We start from the raw sequence: 14,671 nt of genomic DNA on the forward strand, positions 1-14,671 counted from the left end.
GAATGCGATTGAGTCGCCACATGTATCATATTTATGTTTTCAGATGTTATTTCTAGATGATACGGAATAACATGTTAACTGGTTAAACAAATACAAAATATCATAATAAACGTATACGAAAAGTTGATGTTATAATTCTAGTTTTATTTAATTTCGGAGTTAATTTGGAACGATATTGAAATCTTCAAGAAAAGAGTTTATTCCTTTTTAAAAGGCCGACAACGTACTTGCAATTCCCCTGGTGTTGCGGGTGCTCATGGGCGGCGGTAATCACTTACCATCAGGTGAGCCGCATGCTCGTTTGTCCCCTGTGTTATAAAAAAAAATCGGAGTTATGACGATTTACCTATATGGTGTCAAGACCATGTCATTACATAGTATAAAATAAAGTCGCTGTCGCTGTCTGTCCCTATGTATGCTTAAATCTTTAAAACTACGCAACGGATTTTGAATCGGTTTTTTATAACAGATAGAGCGATTCAAGAGGAAGGTTTATATGTATAATACATGTACACCCAGGCGAACCCGGTGTGGATAACTAGTTACGAGATTAATATTGTAAACGCAAAAGTTTGTGATTATAGATGGATGTTTGTTACTCTCTCACGCAAAAGCTACTGAACCAATTTTGATGAAACTTTACAGTAATATAGTTTATACATCAGAATAACATATAGGTTATAATTTAAAAAGATATGATGTAAATTGAGCGAAATATTATGATAAATGTCAAGTAAGTGTTATTCAGACGAAGTTGAAGGTCAGCTAGTATTTTATTACGCGAAAGTTTGTGAGTATGGAAGGACGGATGTTTGTTACTCATACGCAAAAACTACTGAATCAATTTTGATGAAACTTTACAATAATATAGTTTATACATCAGAATTACATAGACTACAAATTACACGCAGGTGAACAACTAGTTTGAAATAATTGTTACACTGAAATTACAGAGTACGGTTCTCTGTATTACTACCATATCTCACCCTTTGAGAAAACAGCTTTGAAAGCAAGCTGAGAACAGCATCAAGTGAGATAACGACACCCACACAAACAATAAACAACTTTTTGTATGAAATGCAAAAGACTCAAAACATTTCTTTTAAACCTATTATTTATTACTGATACTGGTCTGGTGATAAGAAACATATATATTATAGCTACTATAGAAGGTAACTTATATATATGTTATATATGTAGTTTACACATGTACAGAACAATGTTACAATTACATATAAATTGTATGATTTGGTCAACGCAAGTACTAGGCGAACATGACATAGCAAGAGCGTGCTGGAACAAAGCAACATTTTAATAACCATTATTACTTGATAAGAAAAAATGCGCAGACATTCAACAAAGACGAAGCCGGTCTTCATCTCGGCACGACCTGCGCCGCCGAGAGGGACGCGCATACGGGAAAAACACGCGAAAGAAAAGGACAAACCCATCCGATAACACGTCAATACATTCCTATCGTGCAGCACACACGAGTTTCGATCTTTGCTCCCGCCGTATAGAGTCGAGTTTCGCTCACACGTTTTAATGGAAAACCGATATCACATCAATATGTTTTACGGCTGCGGTGTGCGACCGACGTAGTGTCCTGTTGCTTTCGGGATAAAGTCTAGAATCGAGATAGTCATGTTTTTAAGAAGGCGTTCTCGATATCTTGTAAGATAGTGAGGGCGTTTGGAACCGATCAAGAACCGATATCGTTATTGGAAAAACACCTCTATTCGATAAGGGAGAAGGTTTGCGTCATAAGGCGTTCCCGGGACGAGACACGCCCATGTCTTATGTAGAAAAAATAAGCGACTTTTTACGTTTTCCTTCGATCCTTGCCATTCGAAGATAAGAATTTATTGTCGGTCGATAGTTTATGGGTCGGGCGGTTTCGACTGCGTAGGTACAGGGTACCTATCTGTGTTTATTGTTTGTATCAACTATAATCAGTATATTCAAAGAAACTTTAGTTATTACAAAGTCGATGTTAGCATCGTTTCGTTGTCATAATCAGGGTAGTTTTAAAGATTAACTGTTTAGTTAAATTTCTAATTGAAACTAATGTCTTTAGTGTGTTTGTCTAATGTAATGATCATTGTTTCAGGTACGTTTACAGGAACAGAAGATGTTGTGTCTCTTTAAGGTAAACAATTTCAGTATGACAATATGTCTTGTGTTCAAAATAGCTGAATGAATGGAGTTGCCCTTCTGTTCTTTCTCATATCAAATCACAATCCGTTAATTCGTATTGAATTACAACCGTGACATTCCTAATTTAAAAAAGTCCAATAGGTATTATTTAAAAATCGAATTCGTCTCAATGCAAATCCAGTTGGAATATATAAAAATAAAACAATGAAAAATAAAAGCGATCGACCTAAAGGCAAATGAAGTGAAAGAGCTCGATTAACGATTTTGAAAAAGGAACGACCGCGTTCATTATGCGTTCGGATTTTAAAACAATACGGCCATTCAGCCATTGGCCCGTTTGAATACGGAATGTGACGGACAGTTCCGCGGCGGGGTCCAATTCGGCTTTTAACAGTTTATTTCGGACACCGATTCGGCTACCTGTACCGATTTCATTACTTTTTAAAAATGGATCGACACGGATCGTCGTCAGTGTCCACTGTCCATCAATATGACATTTTTGTAAATCGACCTCTTTACGAGACAATGAGAGCGTTAAAGCTGAACAAAAAACGTTCGATATCAAAAGAGGTCTGGTCGGTTTCTTGGCGGGCGTAGTATCGACTCATTTGTTCGGCCTCGCCTACGATCCGATAGGCCGGTCCGCCACAAAGAGCAATTTAAGCTGTACAGTGATTGATTCGACCGATACATCACTAAAGGCGTTTTTCTATGAAAAATTGCTATAATCGACTTAAAAACTCATTAGGCCGAAGACAAAGAAATCGTCCGACCGCCATTCGTCTAATTTGAGTTTCTCGATCGAGACGAATTTCAGTCGTGATTACGGCTCCCTTTTTTGTGTTATTAAATGCCATCAAAGAATTTTAATTTTAGTGCCGTAATATTTGATGTCGTGGAGTCAGTTCTGCCTATAACACCTCAATGTTTTTTTATTATAAATTTAAACAATAGATATGTGACTTCACTACACGTAAGCGTCGATTGTTCTCCGTATAAATACTAAGGTACGGGGACCTACTACAGGGAACACGCGCGCACATGTCCTACGTCACCAGCGTCACATTCATTAGTGTTGACAGCACAGGAAATGGTAATAAAGACTGCACCGAACAGAAATCATAAACAAAACTATATGAAATGATTAAAAAAACATTCCAAATTTGAATATGTCGTACAATTAAAAGTGAACGCATACCTTGTTCTTTGACAGGCAGAGGGGAGTATTTCTATAGCTTAAAAAATCAATCACAATGCTTCAGATAATTCAAAAATAGAACCATAAAAAAAAGTTTGTCGCCGTCACCATTCAAATTAAACGACAAGATAATTTTTGAATATGGATCGTGGTATATTTGAATAAGTGTTGCATTAATATTCTTTTGTGATAATTTCGAATTCGGAACGCCCACACCCGGCCATTGTCTCACAAGTTATTGGCTCATTAGGCAACATGTCGCTTTGTCTCGGCCGATTTGAATTTTTGATTTTCGAATCGAACGTAATTGATTTGTGAGTCTCGATGTGAACAATGAATGAAATTGAATGCGTTCTTATTTTTTTTTTCACACACACTTAAAATACGGCAAGCGTTGACACAATAAACGTTTGGTAACCGCTACAACAATATCGTTATTTCAATTTTGATGACAAAAATATCTAGAGACACGATCTTCAGATGCCAAATTGTCAGTTATAACTTCCGTATTACTCACGAGCGTTATCTGAAATCAAAACGCGATTCGAACGAACACAAAGGAGCGAAATGATATATTTGAACAATAAGAAAGCGAGAGTCGCCCACGTGTATGCAGTGCGGGACAGATGTGCTCACAAATTACGTATGCTAATGTATCTTGTAATCCTTCCGTCGGACCTCCCTGCGCCGCGTCACCTTGTCTCGTAGTATTATAATCGATCGATTATAAATGCGCCGATGATTGTTGATTGTAAATTTGAGATGTCACGTCACTAGTTTCAGCTGTGTTCTATTTTTAATTTGAATATCGTGTTGTGTTTAGTCTATGATGATATTCATTAGCTGCACATTAATAAAAACGTGCTATTCGTTATAATTTATACGTACTCGTGAGTACAAAATTGAATCATTTGTCAAACAAATTAGGCGAAAATGTCGAGTTATATTGCCGTATCTTTGTATACTCGTAGGCATATCGTAACCGAACCGATATGAAACGGCGTAGGGACGTCAAAAATGAACGAATCCTCGCGACATTACCGGTAATCATGCTTTATGAGTTTCCCGCCGAAATAGACACATTGTCCCCGCCCGGTTGACACGTAGCAATGTAAAAAGTTAAATTGCGAATACGTTTCACTTATTATTGACGTCCGCGAACGTAATAAATGTAGCAAACGTTATCGCTGTTCTATTTTTAAATGTAACGAGTATTTTATTATTGATTTTTAAATGTAACGAGTATTTTATTATTGAATGGGGAATACTTATAATCCCATAGTACAATATTCGAATACATTACAATCAACTTTAATGGAGTGTCATCGCTTTTTATAAATAACATTTAGGTATTAAATTATTCGATGTCTTATTCATTGAGGATATCAATAAGACGATAGGTAGATCTACATACTACTGTTAACGTATAAGCATATAGGATTTTTTTAAAGTATACACATATATCTTTACTAGCTTTTGCCCGCGGCTTCGCTCGCGTTAATTTATCCCCTTAGGGGTGGAATTTATCAAAATCCTTTCTTAGAGGATGCCTATGTCATAGTAGCTCTATGCATGCAAAGTCTCAGCCCGATCGGTTTAAAATTGACAAAATTTCATACAAACTTTCATCCCCTATTTTATCCCCTTGGGGGTAGAATTAATCTAAATCCTTTCTTAGCGGGTGCCTACGTCATAACATCTACCTGCATGCCAAAGTTCAGCCCAATCCGTCCAGTGTTTTGGGCTGTGCATTGATAGATCTCTATGTCAGTGAGTCACCTTTGAGTTATATATATTTAGATATAGGTACCTATAACATTCCTAGCTTCTTACGCGTTATTTATCTATATCTCTATTGTCCAATTTGACTAGATACACAGTAGAGAACTAGAAACATAACTCACATCATCTAAAGAGTCCACTCATGAACTCTTCACAGGTTTTTAAAGACTTTTAGAGAAAGCTAACTACCTAAAACTTCTAGAAGAAGCTAAAGTCTTAAACGATCCGTATTAATTACTTTTAAACACAAGTGTACTATCAAATGAACTTACTAGCGATCGCTCTACATTTCATTTCTTCATACAAAACAGCTATTCAGAAACAAGTCAATATAGAACTTGACTATACAGATCTATTGGTACTTTATTTAGGTACCTTATCAATGTATTGGATATAACCTATTTCACAATTTTACAAACAGTTTTATACGTCCAATGAATACGTCATTGTTGATACTACAACGCATCAATAAAGCCAGTACTCCAAACAAGCTGTACACAAATAAATACACTGTGGTCATACCTATACTTTTCAAATAACGCTCTATTATATGCCATTATCGTAAATTTCCGTTCAATATAATAACACTGTTGTGTCCCGTCACAAAATTTTATCAATAGAAACGTTGCGATATTTCGTTTGAAATTAGAATCATACCGTTTCCACTTCCGTTCGATATTTGAACTGCGCGTTCGAATTAAGAACATGTTCTAAATAAATTAATGATAACGATGATGTCAATTTAATATTCGAAGAGAACTACAGCATTCCAATTTCAAATCTATTATATACGGGATGTTACAAAATTTGAAATATTGATAATGATATGGTTCAATGATGGAGGATGTGATAAGCAGTTCTGTTGGTTAATTGTGGTGAATTCACCTGGAATTAAATGCAATGGTTTCCAGACAGCCCGCATGGATGTCTACCTGATGGTGGTCTACATGGTGCATGAGATCCCCAATCCCCTACCTCTACACAAATACTATATTGGATGGGTATATTGAATTAGGTACAGCTATATTCGTCAGTCTGTCCATAAGTATAAAAACATCAGCACATGAAAATACACAGGGCGCCATCTAGTCTCAAATTACACATAACTTGTACTATAAGTACTAAACAATTCATATAAATTCCTACTTAAATAGGTACCTACAAATTTATACAGACAGAACATAGAAAACACCTAGACCAATAACAAATAAAAAGCAAAACAATCTTAGTCACATGCGATAATCGAACCCGCGACCTGCCAATAAGGCGGCGCGTTAAACCGCTAGACCACCGAGATTATCAATATAACTTAATAGATATCTCTCCTTAAGGAAGCTTTAAAGAAAACAATTTTTCAAAAACAACGTTCCGTTACACCTGAACCGAATAATTTCTGAATATTTTCCGAAGCGTTCGGAAATAACAACGCAGGCAATAACCATTAAAAGCGCGCGGAGGGCCGTCCACAAACTTTTCTTTTCAATAACGCGTCTAATATTCAAATTAAGGCACTAACGCGGATTCCGAACGATATATCATAGCGGCTAATCAGATTTTTCTTGCTACTTGCATTTCGTAAATGTTTTCTGGATTAAATAGGGTAGAAAGATAATTTAGTAGTTTCCTTTACAGATTCTGAGCATAAATCTTTTGCTTGAACATTCAGCGTTTATATATATTGGAATAATGTTACCTACACTACCACTCTTCTTATACAAATGCAGTTGAAGCAATTATTCTGTCTGATTGTATAGTCTGTAAGTTAATTCATTTTTTTATGGGTGATGATGAAATGGAGGTCCTGCTCTAATGGTATACGTTGGTGGGACACCAGTAGAGGATAGGCTGAGGATGAGGATCGTAATTCATCATGAGTTTCCAGGGAGGACTTCGTAGAGGTGATATGAACAAACACTTGGATAATTTAGTACCCAGACAACGCTGAACACAAAAATAAAGCGAGAAAAATGTTTAATCAAAAATTAGTTCGCATGTACTTTACACTTATTTTACATTGCATACTTATTGGATTTTTTTATTCGAATATGCTAATTTGTATTAATATTCTATACTAATAAGAACTTTTCGTGCCAAATTGGTCACTATTTGTATGTAATTTTTAAAGTTATTTTTATGGTTCCACTTTAGCTCTTATTAATACTAACACTGTCTTTTCATTTTGTATTGATTAACTTCGTTTTAAGTACTACTTAAAAAAGTACAATTTAAAAAAGTCGAACGCTACAACAAAACCGATAACGCGAGCGCGCCCGCTGTATAAAAAGTTCCATTTTTAAATTTCAAATATGGAAGTTCATTCAAAATTTACGAAGCAACAATATATCTTTGAGGCAATTCCGATGCGCGCTGTAATCCCGCGTTCCTCTCCTTGGCCAACTCTCAATACACTCGAGCGCCATAAAAAATAATTTAAATTGCTCTTACAGTGACTCGCTATCGCTGCGAACATTTGCATACTAAAATAATGCAAAAATCTATGCCCGGAACGCACCGGCCGCGGCTCCATTGTTGTACGGCTGCGGGAATGCACCATTAGTTTTTCTATTATGACGTAATTTGTTGACTTTAATAAACGTGTAAAATACGAAGATAAAATAATACGATGCTGTTAATATAATTAGATAAGAAAATATATTTCAAAAAAATTATGGGAAATAAATAATCTAAATGAGATCCTGTTATCATTTCTAGTATTCTTCAGAACTTACATTATAAAAAACGAAATATTTCAAAATCCTACATTTAGAATAGTCAAAGACAAACAGGTATAAATTATTTTTTAAAAACTTACACAAAACATTCGTTCAATTACCACAGTGTATAAATTTTGTTATGTTATGTCATTTAAATCACAATTAATCATTATCCTATTAAAATTAATTAATTAAAAAAAACTACAAAATTATTACTATATCTAAATTCATTAATACTCATTTATTTTATATCACCGCGGCAATCGTGCATACGACCCAACTGATGGTAAAAGATTACCGTATCCTATGGACAGCCTAAAACACCAAAAGTGTGAAATGAGCTTTGCAGTCCCTTAAGAGAAATCTAATAATCACAAAAAAATTATTACAATAGGTACCTACTTACAGATAAAAATTTATTTATTAAGTAAAATATTCATACATACGCATCAAATAATCAAATACAAAATATTTTATTTTAATTGAAACGTTCTAACTCGATTATAATCAATTTTAAATCAAATAAAACATTCGAATATATTTAAAAAAAAACATTTTTTTTTAAGTTAACTTTCTAACACGATTATGAACCTACAGATAACGCGAGACCCACAACAATGGACTCGCGCACAAGCATTAGACGCGCGGGGCAAAGAAATTTTATGTATTTTTTTTCTTGTTTTGAAATATGCGTGCCGTTAGATTATTTATTGCCTCCATAGAGGTTATATTTCGGGAAGTAATGAGGTTTGGTTCGGAAAGGGCAATCTAATGCGCGTAGATTGAGACGCGGGGATGATCGGTTACACGCACTTTGACTTTATCTATATCTATCTATCTATAAGTGTGTCTTTAGGCGCTTTATACTTTTAATGGGTTATAAAATCATAAATATTTTAAGTATGATTCGCAAAGGAATCGTTACTTTTTAGAAAATTTTGTTCATTTTAATATTAAAACTTTTGTAATGTAAACTATTGTAAAGTTAATTATTTATCTATATATATCTATTTATCTATAATCGTGTCTTTAGGTGGTTTATATATTTAATGGGCTATATGCAGATCATAAATATTTTACGTAGATATGATACGCAAAGAATTTCTCAATTTTTAGATAATTTCCTACATTTTAAAATTAAAACTTTTGTAAACTTTGTTGTTGCCATGTTAAATGAAATAAGTAGCAAATTATTATTGTTAAAAATTAGAAGTTTATTAAAAAGTATTTTGATCATAATACAATAATAGTTCGTATCCTTTTTTTTATAAACATACCTAAATATTACCTACTCACATAAATGGTTACAATGTTGAGCAACGAAAACGGACAGACAAGCTTTGTACTTACAATAATAATTATCTCATATTGAGGCTAGGAGATAAACTATGGAAATTATTTCGAACGTTATGATATTATTAGAAAACCGATCCGAAATCAACGTACAGTTGGGGAATAAAATCTAAATTAGATTTCTTATATTCCAATTATAATTTATAAATGTGATTAAGTAAGGAAAACAGAGAGGCAAACATATCGCACTTACAATAATAATTATATTCACGCTTGGAAATAAACAATGAATGATTTCCAATGTTATCATATCGCTGATTAAAGGGCCACAACGCAAAAATAAACTGAAGCTACTTTTTTTTTCCAAAAATGTTATCTAATTCGTTATTAGACAGCATTTATGGAAAAAAAATTAGATTCACTTTATTTTGGGTTAAGGCCTTTTGGCATTTAATCAGCGATATATTTAAAGAATAGAACCGATCCAAAATCAACGTACAATTGGGGAATAAAATCTAAATTAGATTTCTTATATTCCAATTACTTATAGGTACTTAGTTTAGAAATATGGCTAAGTAAGGAAAACAGAGAGGCAAACATATCGCAGTTACAATAATAATTATATTCACGCTAGGAGATAAACAATGAATGATTTCCAATGTTATCATATCGCTGATTAAAGGGCCACAACGCAAGAAAAACTGAAACTACTTTTTTTTCCAAAAATGCTATCTAAATCGTTATTAGACAGCATTTTTTTAGTTACAGCACATTTAAAGAATAGTACCAATCCAAAATCAATGTACAATTGAGGTATAAAATCTAATTGAAATTTGAAATTTATAAACATTTCCAACGGCCACCACAACAAAACTCCGATTAACTAAACCAACGTTAAACACAAGAAAGGTCTCACTTAACGTTTAGGACGCGGCATCGAGCATTTCACATTTCTACCACATTTCTACCTCATGTTAATGTACCTACAGCCAACCGGAGCGTTGAAATTATTACATTTATGTTCAAATAAATGGTCACGGTAGATAAAACATTAAATTCAGCAACGGCCATCCCGATCTGATAATGAGCTGGTTATAAAACGCGTTATTCATAAATTTATTTATATTAATTAAACCGCGGTTTAAGTGTACCGTGACGGGTTCAACGTACGTTTTCGTCGCGCCCGATACCGACACCCGATTGTTTCGTAATGTAAACGGCGAAAGAGCCCGACGCTGACTAAGTGGATCCGTATATATTTTATAATTCAATTTACTGTGAGGTCTCTAAACTAAGTATAACCTGTAATACACATCATATATATGTTATCTTTCGGCATTGTCCTCTTTGGTGACATTCTACAATTAACTGTTTATAAAAACCACTAACTACTTGCATAGTAGAACATTATATTGTACCTACTAAAGCTTAGTCATAAACATCTCTATTGTTAGATGAAAACCGTATCAAAATCCGTTCAGGAATTTCCAAGATTATTGCAAATATATAAAAAAAATCTTACCTCCTTTTAATACTACCTAACTACAAACTTACTATTTAACTAACTACAAATCAGCTATTTATCAAATATTTTCTTCAATTTAATAATTTATCGTGTACCACGCGTCTTTATGGTCCATCGAGCCGGATTTTACCATTGCCTTTAAAATAATCAAATGCAGGTATAACCTTGTTTCTTTCATTTTTATAACATAACTAAACCAATAGTAATGTATTTCCTAAGAACATACAAAAAAACTTCGATAAAATAATACAATTTATTAAGAAATTAATTGTAACAGACTTATTCCAAAAGATAGATTTCTCCTATTTAATTTTAATCTTCTTTCTTGTATTCTGTATCTACAAATATAGATAAATAAATAGATTGTATTTTTTTTATATAGGTACTTATGATAATAGATTGGTGCACTCGCCTGCGATGTCGCTTACGCTAGCGGGGCACCAGTGAAGAATGATAATATGAACACAAGATCAAGTCTAACAGACTCAAACAGATCAAATTCACCAAGAGTTTATAACGATAGTTTCCAGGGGGAACCGCGTGGAGGTCAACCTGACATGGTACATTGCTAGCAATACAGTAATTAGTTCACATTACAATTACAACAATTCTCTTCCCCTATATATTGTCTGTATTAAAAATGTAATGTAGGTATCAGAAAGTCGTGCCTACTCATAAACGAAATATCTCCTTTGGAAAGTTTACACTCTTTCTCGAGGAGATAAAAACAATCGCTCCTAAGAATATCCTTCAATTCTTGTCCCTGACGGGTCTAGGTAGCGAACTCTGAAAAAGGGCGAGCACAATAGATCTATGTAGGTCTCAGTGCTACAGGTGCTATAAACATCTGACAATAGAGGGGGAAAGGGGATTGTTAGTAATGTGGACTAATGATCTCATTGCTAGCAATGTACCATGTCAGGTCGACCTCCACGCGGTTCCCCCTGGAAACCATCGTGATAAATTCCTGGTGAATTTGTCACGTTGAGCTAACTGATCTGATTTCATGTTCATCTTATCATCCTCCACTGGTGCCCCGCCAGCGTAAACCGTTAGCGCAGGCGACTGCACCATTCCATTATCATCCACTAAAAAAAAAACATCTGACAATAGCCCAAACAACAAATTAAAAAAAAAAATCACAAAGTCCTACGGAACCCAAATATGGCGGACATGTTTAAGTTGAATTATTGTTTACGGCTTACAATTACTTCAGATAATTCTAAATTCAAATTGCACTAATCTGAACAATGATCGTCGGGCTCATTCATTGGCTGAAACAATATATTTTCTCATAAAAAGTAGCCCGCCACCGTACAATATCATATTAAACCCTACGCCCATACGAATAAAACTCAAATTCCCATAGCCGGCGATCGTAATAGTGATAATTAATTAAAAAATATGTATTCACTAAAACAGTTCGTTTCCAAATTCTTTCGGAGTCAACGAATCGTGCATTCTGTGTGAGATCGTATGCTATTGTGTTTTTTTTTTATTATTATTTTCGGAAATATATTTTACAGTAATATTTATATTGGATCCCATTAAAATGGTAATTTTTATAGGTAGATAGAGACCGACGTCTGAGCATAATAGGTAATTTGGTTCGAAAATTATTTTATGACTTTCTAACCCGTTTGTACTTAAATCGCAACGAGATTAATTAAGACATTCTACAATTAACTGTTTTTTTTATAAAAACCACTAACTACTTGCATAGTAGAACATTATATATATATATATACATATACCTACTAAAGCTTAGTCATAAACATCTCTATTGTTAGATGAAAACCGTATCAAAACCCGTTCAGGAGTTTCCAAGATTATTGCAAACATATAAAAAAAATCTTACCTCCTTTTAATACTACCTAACTACTAACTTACTATTTAACTACTAACTACAAATCAGCTATTTATCAAATATTTTCTTCAATTTAATAATTTACCGTGTACCACACGTTTTTATGGTCCATCGAGCCGGATTTTACCATTGCCTTTAAAATAATCAAATGCAAGTATAACCTTGTTTCTTTCATTTTTATAACATAACTAAACCAATAGTAATGAAATTTTGCATATAGTATAGCATCTGGGATCACAAAAAATACATAAATCTAACTACATGGCTCTTTAACTACTTAGATCAATTATAATCACGCAAACAAAGCCGCAAACGAGACCTAGTATTAACACAGTTTTTACACAGACCTCATCACATGGCACATCTATATAATCAAGTTCCCGAGTTAAAAAGCACTAAACGTGTTGATGAATCATGTCTAATTTGCTTTATTTCGTGGCGGAAATTGCTAACTACAAATTTCCTGTACACACACATACGTACAAACAAACGTTTTTATCTGTCCATACATATAGAAACCAATAGATCATAACAAGTATGGTTTCAGTTGTAGTCAACCTTGGCACACATGTACCTATAATTGTACATACATATATACAGATAAATGAAATTGAAGTGTCTATTTGTAATTTCAAATTTTATTTCAGTTTTCACTAAACGCATATAATACCGTATACATATAAAACTATATACGGTACTTACATCAAATACAATATTTAAAAAAAAATATCTGTTTGTCTATTCGTTCTTACATATATCTGAAACGGTTAGAATTGAAGAATTGTATTGTTGTATGGCTTAACTTTAGGCTACTTATATTTTTTTCAATATAATATTGGGCAAAATCACTGGTATAAACTTGTTAAAAATAAGTATGAAATTCAAATGCATTTTTCATTTGCGAGCTTCAAGCTCAAGAAATTGAATAACTCTTGTTGTGAAATTCGTTTTTCAAAAAATAAATTATATTCTATAAAATAGAATAGTTATAAACTGGAATTCGAAATTTAAATTCGAATGCATCTTTCATTTGCAACTTGAACGACAAGGAATTAGTTCATAAGCAATAATATTAAATCTAGTAGTGAAATTCGTTTTTCAAAAAATAAATTATATTCAATAATATAAAATAGAACGAAACTGGAATTCGAAATTTAAATTCGACTAATCTTCCATTTCCAATTTGAAGCCCAAGGAATCATACATAACTAATAACATTACAACAAATAGTGAAATTCGTATTTCAAAAAACAAATTATATTCAATAAAATAAGTCGAAACCGGAATTCGAAATTTAAATTCGAATGCATCTTTCATTTGCAACTCGAAGGCCAAGGAATTGAAAATAATAAATCAAAATGGCCGCCAGCGTTCTCACATAGTGACAGTATTAATATCCGTCGTAATATGCAAATAATTAAACACCATCAAACGATCGACTGTCACCCCTCGCATCAAGATCGCCGATAAATTAAAAAGAAAAAATACAGAGCGACATCACAGAAACCAGTTGCTACAATTCGATCGCACATAAATTTGTGACCCCCCAATTGTTCTATGATTTATACCCTTGCGATCGATATGCATATGTTAATGTGTATTTTTTTAATAATTATTACAGTTTCGGAAGCCGGTTCCAAGTTATTTAATATGCGAATAATAATTAACGTTTTCTTCGGGGTAATATTCTCACGAAAGGGGTTGATTGATCGGATATACAGGAATACGGTAATTATGTACCCTCTTGCCTACTTTTACGTTATCGGTAAGCAATGGTAATTGTCAGAATAAAAAAAGAATTAGAAAAATAATGATAAAATAAAAAAACAGATGAAATATCCGATAATTTTATGTTATAAATTTTTAAATACTCAATCAATATCAAATTATATATAAAAAAAATTAACAATATGTTACAAAATATGTTGAAATAAATAGTCTAAACGCTAAACGATTAGTCAATAATGTTCCTAAATTGTATAATATAATCATTCAAATAATTCCTTGCCTCAATCCTTCAAGTCGCCGATTACGTCGAGCACAATGATATAAAAAAAATATTTTCGATAACAAACTCAATATTAATGCTGTCGCATACGCGCATCGCATTATAAAAAACGCATTTCCGAATCAGA

General features: G+C 33.4%; 1 protein-coding gene across 4 annotated transcripts in view; it reads left to right on the forward strand.

Moving 5' to 3' along the window:
• The window catches only part of LOC131847399 (homeobox protein cut-like), a 204,487-nt gene that overhangs the window by 53,312 nt on the left and 136,504 nt on the right, over positions 1 to 14,671 (forward strand). The gene's annotated exons all lie outside the window — the stretch shown is intronic.

Source organism: Achroia grisella, unplaced genomic scaffold (genome assembly GCF_030625045.1).
Source record: "Achroia grisella isolate CSIRO2021 unplaced genomic scaffold, CSIRO_AGI_Agris_v1 utg5290, whole genome shotgun sequence".
Classification (NCBI taxonomy): domain Eukaryota; kingdom Metazoa; phylum Arthropoda; class Insecta; order Lepidoptera; family Pyralidae; genus Achroia; species Achroia grisella.